Source organism: Panulirus ornatus, chromosome 30 (genome assembly GCF_036320965.1).
Source record: "Panulirus ornatus isolate Po-2019 chromosome 30, ASM3632096v1, whole genome shotgun sequence".
Classification (NCBI taxonomy): domain Eukaryota; kingdom Metazoa; phylum Arthropoda; class Malacostraca; order Decapoda; family Palinuridae; genus Panulirus; species Panulirus ornatus.
This window is the reverse complement of record NC_092253.1, coordinates 16007733-16022479: the sequence shown is the minus strand read 5'-3', so window position 1 is coordinate 16022479 and position 14747 is coordinate 16007733. Positions and strand designations below refer to the sequence as shown.

At 41.4% G+C, this 14747-nt stretch overlaps 1 protein-coding gene across 2 annotated transcripts in view; it reads right to left on the bottom strand.

The window, feature by feature from the left end:
• The window catches only part of pasha (partner of drosha), a 458101-nt gene that overhangs the window by 358847 nt on the left and 84507 nt on the right, over positions 1-14747 (bottom strand). The gene's annotated exons all lie outside the window — the stretch shown is intronic.

The following is a 14747-nucleotide window of genomic DNA, read 5'->3' as shown; positions in this document are numbered from 1 at the left end:
TTTTTCTCATAATCAGGTATATAACAGATTCAATGAGACATATTTGAGTATTCAGTTTATCAAAAACATGTAATTTATTCCTGACAAAAGTGGTTAAAGTTTGAAGATTTAATTTCCTCTACTTTTGTCCAAACGTTATTGTTGTGAACATCTTATGTGCAAGATTTTTTTAATGAATAATATTATCAATGACTGCATCTTTGGGACTGCCCTCAGACATATCATCTCAATGCAGTAGCAAGCTACATCAATCAATAATCCTTTGCAATGAATATCCATATCTATGAATGTCCAAAAATTCAACCCCCGCCATCCAGCAAAGGAGCATATATACAAATGTTCTTTCCTTAAATCCATTTAACCTACATCAGTGTTACCAACCATAGGGACATGTCCCTAAACCTTGGGACTTTTGACTGATTTTCAAAGGCATAGGGTCATAGGAATGCCCATGCAAAATTCTTGAAAACCTAGGAATCTTGAACATTCATTGATAATTCATATACTTTTTAATAAGAAGAGTAGCATATAAAGAAATTTCATGTACTTAATGCAAAAGTCAGCCATCTGTTGGAGCATACTTTCAAGGTATTATAGAACCTAGCCTGGAAAATGCTTTGAAAAATGATATAAAGAAGCTGGAAATTATTTGAAGTGGTATGTTTGCAGAACATAACATTTCTATGAACACAATAGATCACTTAGTGGAAACTTTGAAACTAGGTATCCCAGATTCAGATATCATCAAAGGAGCAAATTTATACAGAACAAAATGTTCAAGTATTGTGAAACATGGAATAGCAGTGGTAGATAAGAGCATACTGATAGAAATTTTGAGAAATACCAAGTTTTTCATTTTAATAGATAAAGGTACAGACACATCTAAAGATTAAAGATGTGTTGGTTAGGTATTTCTGTGATGATGAAAGTAGAGCTAAAACTCAATTTTTAGAAAGCATTTCTCATGATGCAAGAAGCACAGCTGAAACTCTATCTAATGTTATGAAGTCATGCTTTGTAGAGAAATAAATACCTTTACGTAACATAATTGCTATGGCAGCAAACAATACTGTTATAACAAAGTTACAGGTGGAAGCTGATAAGAGTTTCATTGTAAAAGTAAAAGTAAAGCCTCAACAAATTTACCCAGAAGTGTGGAGGATTTTGTTTATATCTTTCCAGCAAATTTCAGTCAAAGTTCAAAAAGACAAGCGGAATTAAGTGAACTACAGGAATTCCTTTCTGCTGAGAGACTCAAAATGCTGAGGCTTGTTGACACAAGATGGCTTGCAATGCAGTATTGCATTGAACGAATTCTGAATCAATGGGAAGTTTTAAAATTACATTTTTTTTCTAGGCCCAAATAGAGGACATAGTAATTTCAGCAGAAATGATTATCGAAGAATTCAACAATCCCTAATCAAAAGCCTACCTGACCTTTTTGAAGTATGTGTTAGGATACTTTAATCAAATGAATGCATTATTTCAGATCAAAAGCAGCTTGATAGCTATCCTACAAGATGGAAGTATCCAAATGACAAGGATGATATGTAAGAATTTCATCAAACTAGAGTTTGCAGATCATTTATCAAAGATTGATCCTGACAATACAAGTCATCTAATACCTTTTGAGCAAGTTAGTGTGGGAAGTGAGTGTGCATCAATTTTGTCTTCTTCTGAAGAAAATAATAGGCATTACAGGTTGAGATATCTCTCCTCTTATCAAACAGTATTTGTTGAGCTCCAAAAGAGGTTGCCTTTCTTTGATCCTTTGTTCAAGGATATGAAACTCATATTTCGTAAGACTAGATTGGATTTTGACATGAGGAAAACTCTACTAAAGCTAGACAATATAATGATAAAATATGGACACCTAGTAGAATCTCAGAGTGATATTTGGAATTTTTCCTACCAGTATGGTTTTAGGAACCTTGCCCTCTAGCAAAGCTCATCCTAACTTTGCCACATTCCAATGGTATATGGCAGATCACAGATGCAAAGACAAAAAAGGGGAACAAAATGGGGCCTGAGTTTGATATCAGATTCCTTACTATTTATCAATACTAATATGAAATTAATAGATAAAAACTGTCTTGATTTTGCAAAGGATATTGAAGAGGGGCACTTGGCACTTCATAACTAGCAAAGGTATGATCACAAAGGGCAAAGTTTCCTGCTGTCTTTCCATTCAGGCCTTTAGTTAGTTACACTGCTGAGCTGATTATGAATGAAATCTGATTATGAAATGCTGCAAGTGTTATAATCTGTTTCATCGAAGCTGAGGATAAATATCCACATCCAATGTCGTGGCAGGAAATATGACACTGTTCTATATATTTACTATTCCTCTGTCATAAAACACATATCTTGTACTTTCACCCTTACATGATCATTAAAAAAAAAAAAATATATATATATATATATATATATATATATATATATATATATATATATATATATATATATATATATATATATATATATAGAGCAAATGGGAACTTCAGTGAAGGGAGCAAATGGGGAGGTGATAACAAGTAGTGGTGATGTGAGAAGGAGATGGAGTGAGTATTTTGAAGGTTTGTTGAATGTGTTTGATGATAGAGTGGCAGATATAGGGTGTTTTGGTCGAGGTGGTGTGCAAAGTGCGAGGGTTAGGGAAAATGATTTGGTAAACAGAGAAGAGGTAGTAAAAGCTTTGCGGAAGATGAAAGCCGGCAAGGCAGCAGGTTTGGATGGTATTGCAGTGGAATTTATTAAAAAAGGGGGTGACTGTATTGTTGACTGGTTGGTAAGGTTATTTAATGTATGTATGACTCATGGTGAGGTGCCTGAGGATTGGCGGAATGCGTGCATAGTGCCATTGTACAAAGGCAAAGGGGATAAGAGTGAGTGCTCAAATTACAGAGGTATAAGTTTGTTGAGTATTCCTGGCAAATTATATGGGAGGGTATTGATTGAGAGGGTGAAGGCATGTACAGACATCAGATTGGGGAAGAGCAGTGTGGTTCCAGAAGTGGTAGAGGATGTGTGGATCAGGTGTTTGCTTTGAAAAATGTATGTGAGAAATACTTAGAAAAGCAAATGGATTTGTATGTAGCATTTATGGATCTAGAGAAGGCATATGATAGAGTTGATAGAGATGCTCTGTGGAAGGTATTAAGAATATATGGTGTGGGAGGCAAGTTGTTAGAAGCAGTGAAAAGTTTTTAACGAGGATGTAAGGCATGTGTACGTGTAGGAAGAGAGGAAAGTGATTGGTTCTCAGTGAATGTAGGTTTGCGGCAGGGGTGTGTGATGTCTCCATGGTTGTTTAATTTGTTTATGGATGGGGTTGTTAGGGAGGTAAATGCAAGAGTTTTGGAAAGAGGGGCAAGTATGAAGTCTGTGGGGGATGAGAGAGCTTGGGAAGTGAGTCAGTTGTTGTTCGCTGATGATACAGCGCTGGTGGCTGATTCATGTGAGAAACTGCAGAAGCTGGTGACTGAGTTTGGTAAAGTGTGTGAAAGAAGAAAGTTAAGAGTAAATGTGAATAAGAGCAAGGTTATTAGGTACAGTAGGGTTGAGGGTCAAGTCAATTGGGAGGTGAGTTTGAATGGAGAAAAACTGGAGGAAGTGAAGTGTTTTAGATATCTGGGAGTGGATCTGGCAGCGGATGGAACCATGGAAGCGGAAGTGGATCATAGGGTGGGGGAGGGGGCGAAAATTCTGGGAGCCTTGAAGAATGTGTGGAAGTCGAGAACATTATCTCGGAAAGCAAAAATGGGTATGTTTGAAGGAGTAGTGGTTCCAACGATGTTGTATGGTTGCGAGGCGTGGACTATGGATAGAGTTGTGCGCAGGAGGATGGATGTGCTGGAAATGAGATGTTTGAGGACAATGTGTGGTGTGAGGTGGTTTGATCGAGTAAGTAACGTAAGGGTAAGAGAGATGTGTGGAAATAAAAAGAGCGTGCTTGAGAGAGCAGAAGAGGGTGTTTTGAAATGGTCTGGTCACATGGAGAGAATGAGTGAGGAAAGATTGACCAAGAGGATATATGTGTCGGAGGTGGAGGGAATGAGGAGAAGAGGGAGACCAAATTGGAGGTGGAAAGATGGAGTGAAAAAGATTTTGTGTGATTGGGGCCTGAACATGCAGGAGGGTGAAAGGAAGGCAAGGAATAGAGTGAATTGGAGCGATGTGGTATACCGGGGTTGACGTGCTGTCAGTGAATTGAATCAAGGCATGTGAAGCGTCTGGGGTAAACCATGGAAAGCTGTGTAGGTATGTATATTTGCGTGTGTGTGGACGTATGTATATACATGTGTATGGGGTGGGTTAGGCCATTTCTTTCGTCTGTTTCCTTGTGCTACCTCGCAAACGCGGGAGACAGCGACAAAAAAAAATATATATATATATATATATATATATATATATATATATATATATATATATATATATATATATATATTATATATATATATTATTTTTTTTTATTATACTTTGTCGCTGTCTCCCGCGTTTGCGAGGTAGCGCAAGGAAACAGTCGAAAGAAATGGCCCAACCCCCCCCCATACACATGTATATACATAGGTCCACACACGCAAATATACATACCTACATAGCTTTCCATGGTTTACCCCAGACGCTTCACATGCCTTGATTCAATCCACTGACAGCACATCAACCCCGGTATACCACATCGCTCCAATTCACTCTATTCCTTGCCCTCCTTTCACTCCTGCATGTTCAGGCCCCGATCACACAAAATCTTTTTCACTCCATCTTTCCACCTCCAATTTGGTCTCCCTCTTCTCCTCGTTCCCTCCACCTTCAACACATATATCCTCTTGGTCAATCTTTCCTCACTCATTCTCTCCATGTGCCCAAACCACTTCAAAACACCCTCTTCTGCTCTCTCAACCACGCTCTTTTTATTTCCACACATCTCTCTTACCCTTACGTTACTCACTCGATCAAACCACCTCACACCACACATTGTCCTCAAACATCTCATTTCCAGCACATCCATCCTCCTGCGCACAACTCTATCCATAGCCCATGCCTCGCAACCATACAACATTGTTGGAACCACTATTCCTTCAAACATATCCATTTTTGCTTTCCGAGATAATGTTCTCGACTTCCACACATTCTTCAAGGCCCCCAGAATTTTCGCTCCCTCCCCCACCCTATGATCCACTTCCGCTTCCATGGTTCCATCCGCTGCCAGATCCACTCCCAGATATCTAAAACACTTCACTTCCTCCAGTTTTTCTCCATTCAAACTCACCTCCCAATTGACTTGACCCTCAACCCTACTGTACCTAATAACCTTGCTCTTATTCACATTTATATATATATATATATTTATATATATATATATATATATATATATATATATATATATATATATATATATATATATATATATATATATATCAGTTTGGTAAAGTGTGTGAAAGAAGAAAGTTAAGAGTAAATGTGAATAAGAGCAAGGTTATTATTGTACAGTAGGGTTGAGGGTCAAGTCAATTGGGAGGTAAGTTTGAATGGAGAAAAACTGGAGGAAGTAAAGTGTTTTAGATATCTGGGAGTGGATCTGGCAGTGGATGGAACCATGGAAGCGGAAGTGAATCATAGGGTGGGGGAGGGGGCGAAAATCCTGGGAGCCTTGAAGAATGTGTGGAAGTCGAGAACATTATCTCGGAAAGCAAAAATGGGTATGTTTGAAGGAATAGTGGTGCCAACAGTGTTGTATGGTTGCGAGGCGTGGGCTATGGATAGAGTTGTGCACAGGAGGGTGGATGTGCTGGAAATGAGATGTTTGAGGACAATGTGTGGTGTGAGGTGGTTTGATCGAGTAAGTAATGTTAGGGTAAGAGAGATGTGTGGAAATAAAAAAGCGTGGTTGAGAGAGCAGAAGAGGGTGTTTTGAAATGGTTTGGGCACATGGAGAGAATGAGTGAGGAAAGATTGACCAAGAGGATATATGTGTCGGAGGTGGAGGGAACGAGGAGAAGTGGGAGACCAAATTGGAGGTGGAAAGATGGAGTGAAAAAGATTTTGTGTGATCAGGGCCTGAACATGCAGGAGGGTGAAAGGAGGGCAAGGAATAGAGTGAATTGGATCGATGTGGTATACCGGGGTTGACATGCTGTCAGTGGATTGAATCAGGGCATGTGAATCGTCTGGGGTAAACCATGGAAAGTTGTGTGGGGCCTAGATGTGGAAAGGGAGCTGTGGTTTTGGGCATTATTGCATGACAGCTAGAGACTGAGTGTGAACGAATGGGCCTTTGTTGTCTTTTCCTAGTGCTACCTCGCACACATGAGGGGGGAGGGGGATGGTTTTCCATGTGTGGCGAGGTGGCGATGGGAATGAATAAAGGCAGACAGTGTGAATTGTGTGCATGGGTATATATGTATGTGTCTGTGTGTGTGTATATATGTGTACACTGAGATGTATAGGTATGTATATTTGCGTGTGTGGACGTGTATGTATATACATGTGTATGGGGGTGGGTTGGGCCATTTCTTTCGTCTGTTTCCTTACGCTACCTCGCAAACGTGGGAGACAGCGACAAAGCAAAATAAATAAATAAGTATGATCTTTATGAATAATCATGTAATTCATTTCAAGCTAGAAGTTTCAGTTTTCTAAATTGTTTCTTACATTTCTCATATGTATATATATGTATTTGTGTGTGTGTGTATATGTGCGTATGTATGTGTATGTGTATATGTATATATATATGTATATTATCCCTGGGGATAGGGGTGAAAGAATACTTCCCACGTATTCCTCGCGTGTCGTAGAAAGCGACTAGAGGGGACGGGAGCGGGGGGCCAGAAATCCTCCCCTCCTTGTATTAACTTTCTAAAATGGGAAACAGAAGAAGGAGTCACGCGGGGAGTGCTCATCCTCCTCGAAGGCTCAGAGTGGGGTGCCTAAATGTGTGTGGATGTAACCAAGATGTGAAAAAAGGAGAGATAGGTAGTATGTTTGAGGAAAGGAACCTGGATGTTTTGGCTCTGAGTGAAACGAAGCTCAAGGGCAAAGGGGAAGAGTGGTTTGGGAATGTCTGGGGAGTAAAGTCAGGGGTTAGTGAGAGGACAAGAGCAAGGGAAGGAGTAGCAATACTCCTGAAACAGGAGTTGTGGGAGTATGTGATAGAGTGTAAGAAAGTAAATTCTCGATTAATATGGGTAAAACTGAAAGATGATGGAGAGAGGTGGGTGATTATTGGTGCATATGCACCTGGGCATAAGAAGAAAGATCATGAGAGGCAAGTGTTTTGGGAGCAGCTGAATGAGTGTGTTAGTGGTTTTGATGCATGAGACCGGGTCATAGTGATGGGTGATTTCAATGCAAAGGTGAGTAATGTGGCAGTTGATGGAATAATTGGTATACATGGGGTGTTCAGTGTTGTAAATGGAAATGGTGAAGAGCTTGTAGATTTATGTGCTGAAAAAGGACTGATGATTGGGAATACCTGGTTTAAAAAGCGAGATATACATAAGTATACTTATGTAAGTAGGAGAGATGGCCAGAGAGCGTTATTGGATTACGTGTTAATTGACAGGCGTGCGAAAGAGAGACTTTTGGATGTTAATGTGCTGAGAGGTGCAACTGGAGGGATGTCTGATCATTATCTTGTGGAGGCTAAGGTGAAGATTTGTATGGGTTTTCAGAAAAGAAGAGTGAATGTTGGGGTGAAGAGGGTGGTGAGAGTAAGTGAGCTTGGGAAGGAGACTTGTGTGAGGAAGTACCAGGAGAGACTGAGTACAGAATGGAAAAAGGTGAGAACAATGGAAGTAAGGGGAGTGGGGGAGGAATGGGATGTATTTAGGGAATCAGTGATGGATTGCGCAAAAGATGCTTGTGGCATGAGAAGAGTGGGAGGTGGGTTGATTAGAAAGGGTAGTGAGTGGTGGGATGAAGAAGTAAGAGTATTAGTGAAAGAGAAGAGAGAGGCATTTGGACGATTTTTGCAGGGAAAAAATGAAATTGAGTGGGAGATGTATAAAAGAAAGAGACAGGAGGTCAAGAGAAAGGTGCAAGAGGTGAAAAAAAGGGCAAATGAGAGTTGGGGTGAGAGAGTATCATTAAATTTTAGGGAAAATAAAAAGATGTTCTGGAAGGAGGTAAATAAAGTGCGTAAGACAAGGGAGCAAATGGGAACTTCAGTGAAGGGAGCAAATGGGGAGGTGATAACAAGTAGTGGTGATGTGAGAAGAAGATGGAGTGAGTATTTTGAAGGTTTGTTGAATGTGTTTGATGATAGAGTGGCAGATATAGGGTGTTTTGGTCGAAGTGGTGTGCAAAGTGCGAGGGTTAGGGAAAATGATTTGGTAAACAGAGAAGAGGTAGTAAAAGCTTTGCGGAAGATGAAAGCCGGCAAGGCAGCAGGTTTGGATGGTATTGCAGTGGAATTTATTAAAAAAGGGGGTGACTGTATTGTTGACTGGTTGGTAAGGTTATTTAATGTATGTATGACTCATGGTGAGGTGCCTGAGGATTGGCGGAATGCGTGCATAGTGCCGTTGTACAAAGGCAAAGGGGATAAGAGTGAGTGCTCAAATTACAGAGGTATAAGTTTGTTGAGTATTCCTGGCAAATTATATGGGAGGGTATTGATTGAGAGGGTGAAGGCATGTACAGAGCATCAGATTGGGGAAGAGCAGTGTGGTTCCAGAAGTGGTAGAGGATGTGTGGATCAGGTGTTTGCTTTGAAAAATGTATGTGAGAAATACTTAGAAAAGCAAATGGATTTGTATGTAGCATTTATGGATCTAGAGAAGGCATATGATAGAGTTGATGGAGATGCTCTGTGGAAGGTATTAAGAATATATGGTGTGGGAGGCAAGTTGTTAGAAGCAGTGAAAAGTTTTTATCGAGGATGTAAGGCATGTGTACGTGTAGGAAGAGAGGAAAGTGATTGGTTCTCAGTGAATGTAGGTTTGCGGCAGGGGTGTGTGATGTCTCCATGGTTGTTTAATTTGTTTATGGATGGGGTTGTTAGGGAGGTAAATGCAAGAGTTTTGGAAAGAGGGGCAAGTATGAAGTCTGTTGGGGATGAGAGAGCTTGGGAAGTGAGTCAGTTGTTGTTCGCTGATGATACAGCGCTGGTGGATGATTCATGTGAGAAACTGCAGAAGCTGGTGACTGAGTTTGGTAAAGTGTGTGAAAGAAGAAAGTTAAGAGTAAATGTGAATAAGAGCAAGGTTATTAGGTACAGTAGGGTTGAGGGTCAAGTCAATTGGGAGGTGAGTTTGAATGGAGAAAAACTGGAGGAAGTGAAGTGTTTTAGATATCTGGGAGTGGATCTGGCAGCGGATGGAACCATGGAAGCGGAAGTGGATCATAGGGTGGGGGAGGGGGCGAAAATTCTGGGAGCCTTGAAGAATGTGTGGAAGTCGAGAACATTATCTCGGAAAGCAAAAATGGGTATGTTTGAAGGAGTAGTGGTTCCAACGATGTTGTATGGTTGCGAGGCGTGGACTATGGATAGAGTTGTGCGCAGGAGGATGGATGTGCTGGAAGTGAGATGTTTGAGGACAATGTGTGGTGTGAGGTGGTTTGATCGAGTAAGTAACGTAAGGGTAAGAGAGATGTGTGGAAATAAAAAGAGCGTGGTTGAGAGAGCAGAAGAGGGTGTTTTGAAATGGTCTGGTCACATGGAGAGAATGAGTGAGGAAAGATTGACCAAGAGGATATATGTGTCGGAGGTGGAGGGAATGAGGAGAAGAGGGAGACCAAATTGGAGGTGGAAAGATGGAGTGAAAAAGATTTTGTGTGATTGGGGCCTGAACATGCAGGAGGGTGAAAGGAGGGCAAGGAATAGAGTGAATTGGAGCGATGTGGTATACCGGGGTTGACGTGCTGTCAGTGAATTGAATCAAGGCATGTGAAGCGTGTGGGGTAAACCATGGAAAGCTGTGTAGGTATGTATATTTGCGTGTGTGTGGACGTATGTTTATACATGTGTATGGGGTGGGTTAGGCCATTTCTTTTGTCTGTTTCCTTGTGCTACCTCGCAAACGTGGGAGACAGCGACAAAAAAAAAAAAAATATATATATATATATATATATATATATATATATATATATATATATATATATATATATATATATATTATATATATTATTTTTTTTTTATTATACTTTGTCGCTGTCTCCCGCGTTTGCGAGGTAGCGCAAGGAAACAGACGAAAGAAATGGCCCAACCCCCCCCATACACATGTATATACATAGGTCCACACACGCAAATATACATACCTACATAGCTTTCCATGGTTTACCCCAGACGCTTCACATGCCTTGATTCAATCCACTGACAGCACGTCAACCCCGGTATACCACATCGCTCCAATTCACTCTATTCCTTGCCCTCCTTTCACCCTCCTGCATGTTCAGGCCCCGATCACACAAAATCTTTTTCACTCCATCTTTCCACCTCCAATTTGGTCTCCCTCTTCTCCTCGTTCCCTCCACCTCCAACACATATATCCTCTTGGTCAATCTTTCCTCACTCATTCTCTCCATGTGCCCAAACCACTTCAAAACACCCTCTTCTGCTCTCTCAACCACGCTCTTTTTATTTCCACACATCTCTCTTACCCTTACGTTACTCACTCGATCAAACCACCTCACACCACACATTGTCCTCAAACATCTCATTTCCAGCACATCCATCCTCCTGCGCACAACTCTATCCATAGCCCACGCCTCGCAACCATACAACATTGTTGGAACCACTATTCCTTCAAACATACCCATTTTTGCTTTCCGAGATAATGTTCTCGACTTCCACACATTCTTCAAGGCCCCCAGAATTTTCGCCCCCTCCCCCACCCTATGATCCACTTCCGCTTCCATGGTTCCATCCGCTGCCAGATCCACTCCCAGATATCTAAAACACTTCACTTCCTCCAGTTTTTCTCCATTCAAACTCACCTCCCAATTGACTTGACCCTCAACCCTACTGTACCTAATAACCTTGCTCTTATTCACATTTATATATATATATATATATATATATATATATATATGAGTTTGGTAAAGTGTGTGAAAGAAGAAAGTTAAGAGTAAATGTGAATAAGAGCAAGGTTATTAGGTACAGTAGGGTTGAGGGTCAAGTCAATTGGGAGGTAAGTTTGAATGGAGAAAAACTGGAGGAAGTAAAGTGTTTTAGATATCTGGGAGTGGATCTGGCAGTGGATGGAACCATGGAAGCGGAAGTGAATCATAGGGTGGGGGAGATGGCGAAAATCCTGGGAGCCTTGAAGAATGTGTGGAAGTCGAGAACATTATCTCGGAAAGCAAAAATGGGTATGTTTGAAGGAATAGTGGTGCCAACAGTGTTGTATGGTTGCGAGGCGTGGGCTATGGATAGAGTTGTGCGCAGGAGGGTAGATGTGCTAGAAATGAGATGTTTGAGGACAATGTGTGGTGTGAGGTGGTTTGATCGAGTAAGTAATGTAAGGGTAAGAGAGATGTGTGGAAATAAAAAAAAGCGTGGTTGAGAGAGCAGAAGAGGGTGTTTTGAAATGGTTTGGGCACATGGAGAGAATGAGTGAGGAAAGATTGACCAAGAGAATATATGTGTCGGAGGTGGAGGGAACGAGGAGAAGTGGGAGACCAAATTGGAGGTGGAAAGATGGAGTGAAAAAGATTTTGTGTGATCGGGGCCTGAACATGTAGGAGGGTGAAAGGAGGGCAAGGAATAGAGTGAATTGGATCGATGTGGTATACCGGGGTTGACATGCTGTCAGTGGATTGAATCAGGGCATGTGAATCGTCTGGGGTAAACCATGGAAAGTTGTGTGGGGCCTAGATGTGGAAAGGGAGCTGTGGTTTTGGGCATTATTGCATGACAGCTAGAGACTGAGTGTGAACGAATGGGCCTTTGTTGTCTTTTCCTAGTGCTACCTCGCACACATGAGGGGGGAGGGGGATGGTTTTCCATGTGTGGCGAGGTGGCGATGGGAATGAATAAAGGCAGACAGTGTGAATTGTGTGCATGGGTATATATGTATGTGTCTGTGTGTGTGTATATATGTGTACACTGAGATGTATAGGTATGTATATTTGCGTGTGTGGACGTGTATGTATATACTTTGTGTATGGGGGTGGGTTGGGCCATTTCTTTCGTCTGTTTCCTTACGCTACCTCGCAAACGTGGGAGAGAGCGACAAAGCAAAATAAATAAATAAGTATGATCTTTATGAATAATCATGTAATTCATTTCAAGCTAGAAGTTTCAGTTTTCTAAATTGTTTCTTACATTTCTCATATGTATATATATGTATTTGTGTGTGTGTGTATATGTGCGTATGTATGTGTATGTGTATATGTATATATATATGTATATTATCCCTGGGGATAGGGGTGAAAGAATACTTCCCACGTATTCCTCGCGTGTCGTAGAAAGCGACTAGAGGGGACGGGAGCGGGGGGCCAGAAATCCTCCCCTCCTTGTATTAACTTTCTAAAATGGGAAACAGAAGAAGGAGTCACGCGGGGAGTGCTCATCCTCCTCGAAGGCTCAGAGTGGGGTGCCTAAATGTGTGTGGATGTAACCAAGATGTGAAAAAAGGAGAGATAGGTAGTATGTTTGAGGAAAGGAACCTGGATGTTTTGGCTCTGAGTGAAACGAAGCTCAAGGGCAAAGGGGAAGAGTGGTTTGGGAATGTCTGGGGAGTAAAGTCAGGGGTTAGTGAGAGGACAAGAGCAAGGGAAGGAGTAGCAATACTCCTGAAACAGGAGTTGTGGGAGTATGTGATAGAGTGTAAGAAAGTAAATTCTCGATTAATATGGGTAAAACTGAAACATGATGGAGAGAGGTGGGTGATTATTGGTGCATATGCACCTGGGCATGAGAAGAAAGATCAAGAGAGGCAAGTGTTTTGGGAGCAGCTGAATGAGTGTGTTAGTGGTTTTGATGCACGAGACCGGGTCATAGTGATGGGTGATTTGAATGCAAAGGTGAGTAATGTGGCAGTTGATGGAATAATTGGTATACATGGGGTGTTCAGTGTTGTAAATGGAAATGGTGAAGAGCTTGTAGATTTATGTGCTGAAAAAGGACTGATGATTGGGAATACCTGGTTTAAAAAGCGAGATATACATAAGTATACTTATGTAAGTAGGAGAGATGGCCAGAGAGCGTTATTGGATTACGTGTTAATTGACAGGCGTGCGAAAGAGAGACTTTTGGATGTTAATGTGCTGAGAGGTGCAACTGGAGGGATGTCTGATCATTATCTTGTGGAGGCTAAGGTGAAGATTTGTATGGGTTTTCAGAAAAGAAGAGTGAATGTTGGGGTGAAGAGGGTGGTGAGAGTAAGTGAGCTTGAGAAGGAGACCTATGTGAGGAAGTACCAGGAGAGACTGAGTACAGAATGGAAAAAGGTGAGAACAATGGAAGTAAGGGGAGTGGGGGAGGAATGGGATGTATTTAGGGAATCAGTGATGGATTGCGCAAAAGATGCTTGTGGCATGAGAAGAGTGGGAGGTGGGTTGATTAGAAAGGGTAGTGAGTGGTGGGATGAAGAAGTAAGAGTATTAGTGAAAGAGAAGAGAGAGGCATTTGGACGATTTTTGCAGGGAAAAAATGCAATTGAGTGGGAGATGTATAAAAGAAAGAGACAGGAGGTCAAGAGAAAGGTGCAAGAGGTGAAAAAAAGGGCAAATGAGAGTTGGGGTGAGAGAGTATCATTAAATTTTAGGGAGAATAAAAAGATGTTCTGGAAGGAGGTAAATAAAGTGCGTAAGACAAGGGAGCAAATGGGAAATTCGGTGAAGGGCGCAAGTGGGGAGGTGATAACAAGTAGTGGTGATGTGAGAAGGAGATGGAGTGAGTATTTTGAAGGTTTGTTGAATGTGTTTGATGATAGAGTGGCAGATATAGGGTGTTTTGGTCGAGGTGGTGTGCAAAGTGAGAGGGTTAGGGAAAATGATTTGGTAAACAGAGAAGAGGTAGTGAAAGCTTTGCGGAAGATGAAAGCCGGCAAGGCAGCAGGTTTGGATGGTATTGCAGTGGAATTTATTAAAAAAGGGGGTGACTATATTGTTGACTGGTTGGTAAGGTTATTTAATGTATGTATGACTCATGGTGAGGTGCCTGAGGATTGGCGGAATGTGTGCATAGTGCCATTGTACAAAGGCAAAGGGGATAAGAGTGAGTGCTCAAATTACAGAGGTATAAGTTTGTTGAGTATTCCTGGTAAATTATATGGGAGGGTATTGATTGAGAGGGTGAAGGCATGTACAGAGCATCAGATTGGGGAAGAGCAGTGTGGTTTCAGAAGTGGTAGAGGATGTGTGGATCAGGTGTTTGCTTTGAAGAATGTATGTGAGAAATACTTAGAAAAGCAAATGGATTTGTATGTAGCATTTATGGATCTGGAGAAGGCATATGATAGAGTTGATAGAGATGCTCTGTGGAAGGTATTAAGAATATATGGTGTGGGAGGAAAGTTGTTAGAAGCAGTGAAAAGTTTTTATCGAGGATGTAAGGCATGTGTACGTGTAGGAAGAGAGGAAAGTGATTGGTTCTCAGTGAATGTAGGTTTGCGGCAGGGGTGTGTGATGTCTCCATGGTTGTTTAATTTGTTTATGGATAGGGTTGTTAGGGAGGTAAATGCAAGAGTTTTGGAAAGAGGGGCAAGTATGAAGTCTGTTGGGGATGAGAGAGCTTGGGAAGTGAGTTAGTTGTTGTTCGCTGATGATACAGCGCTGGTGGCTGATTCATGTGAGAAACTGCA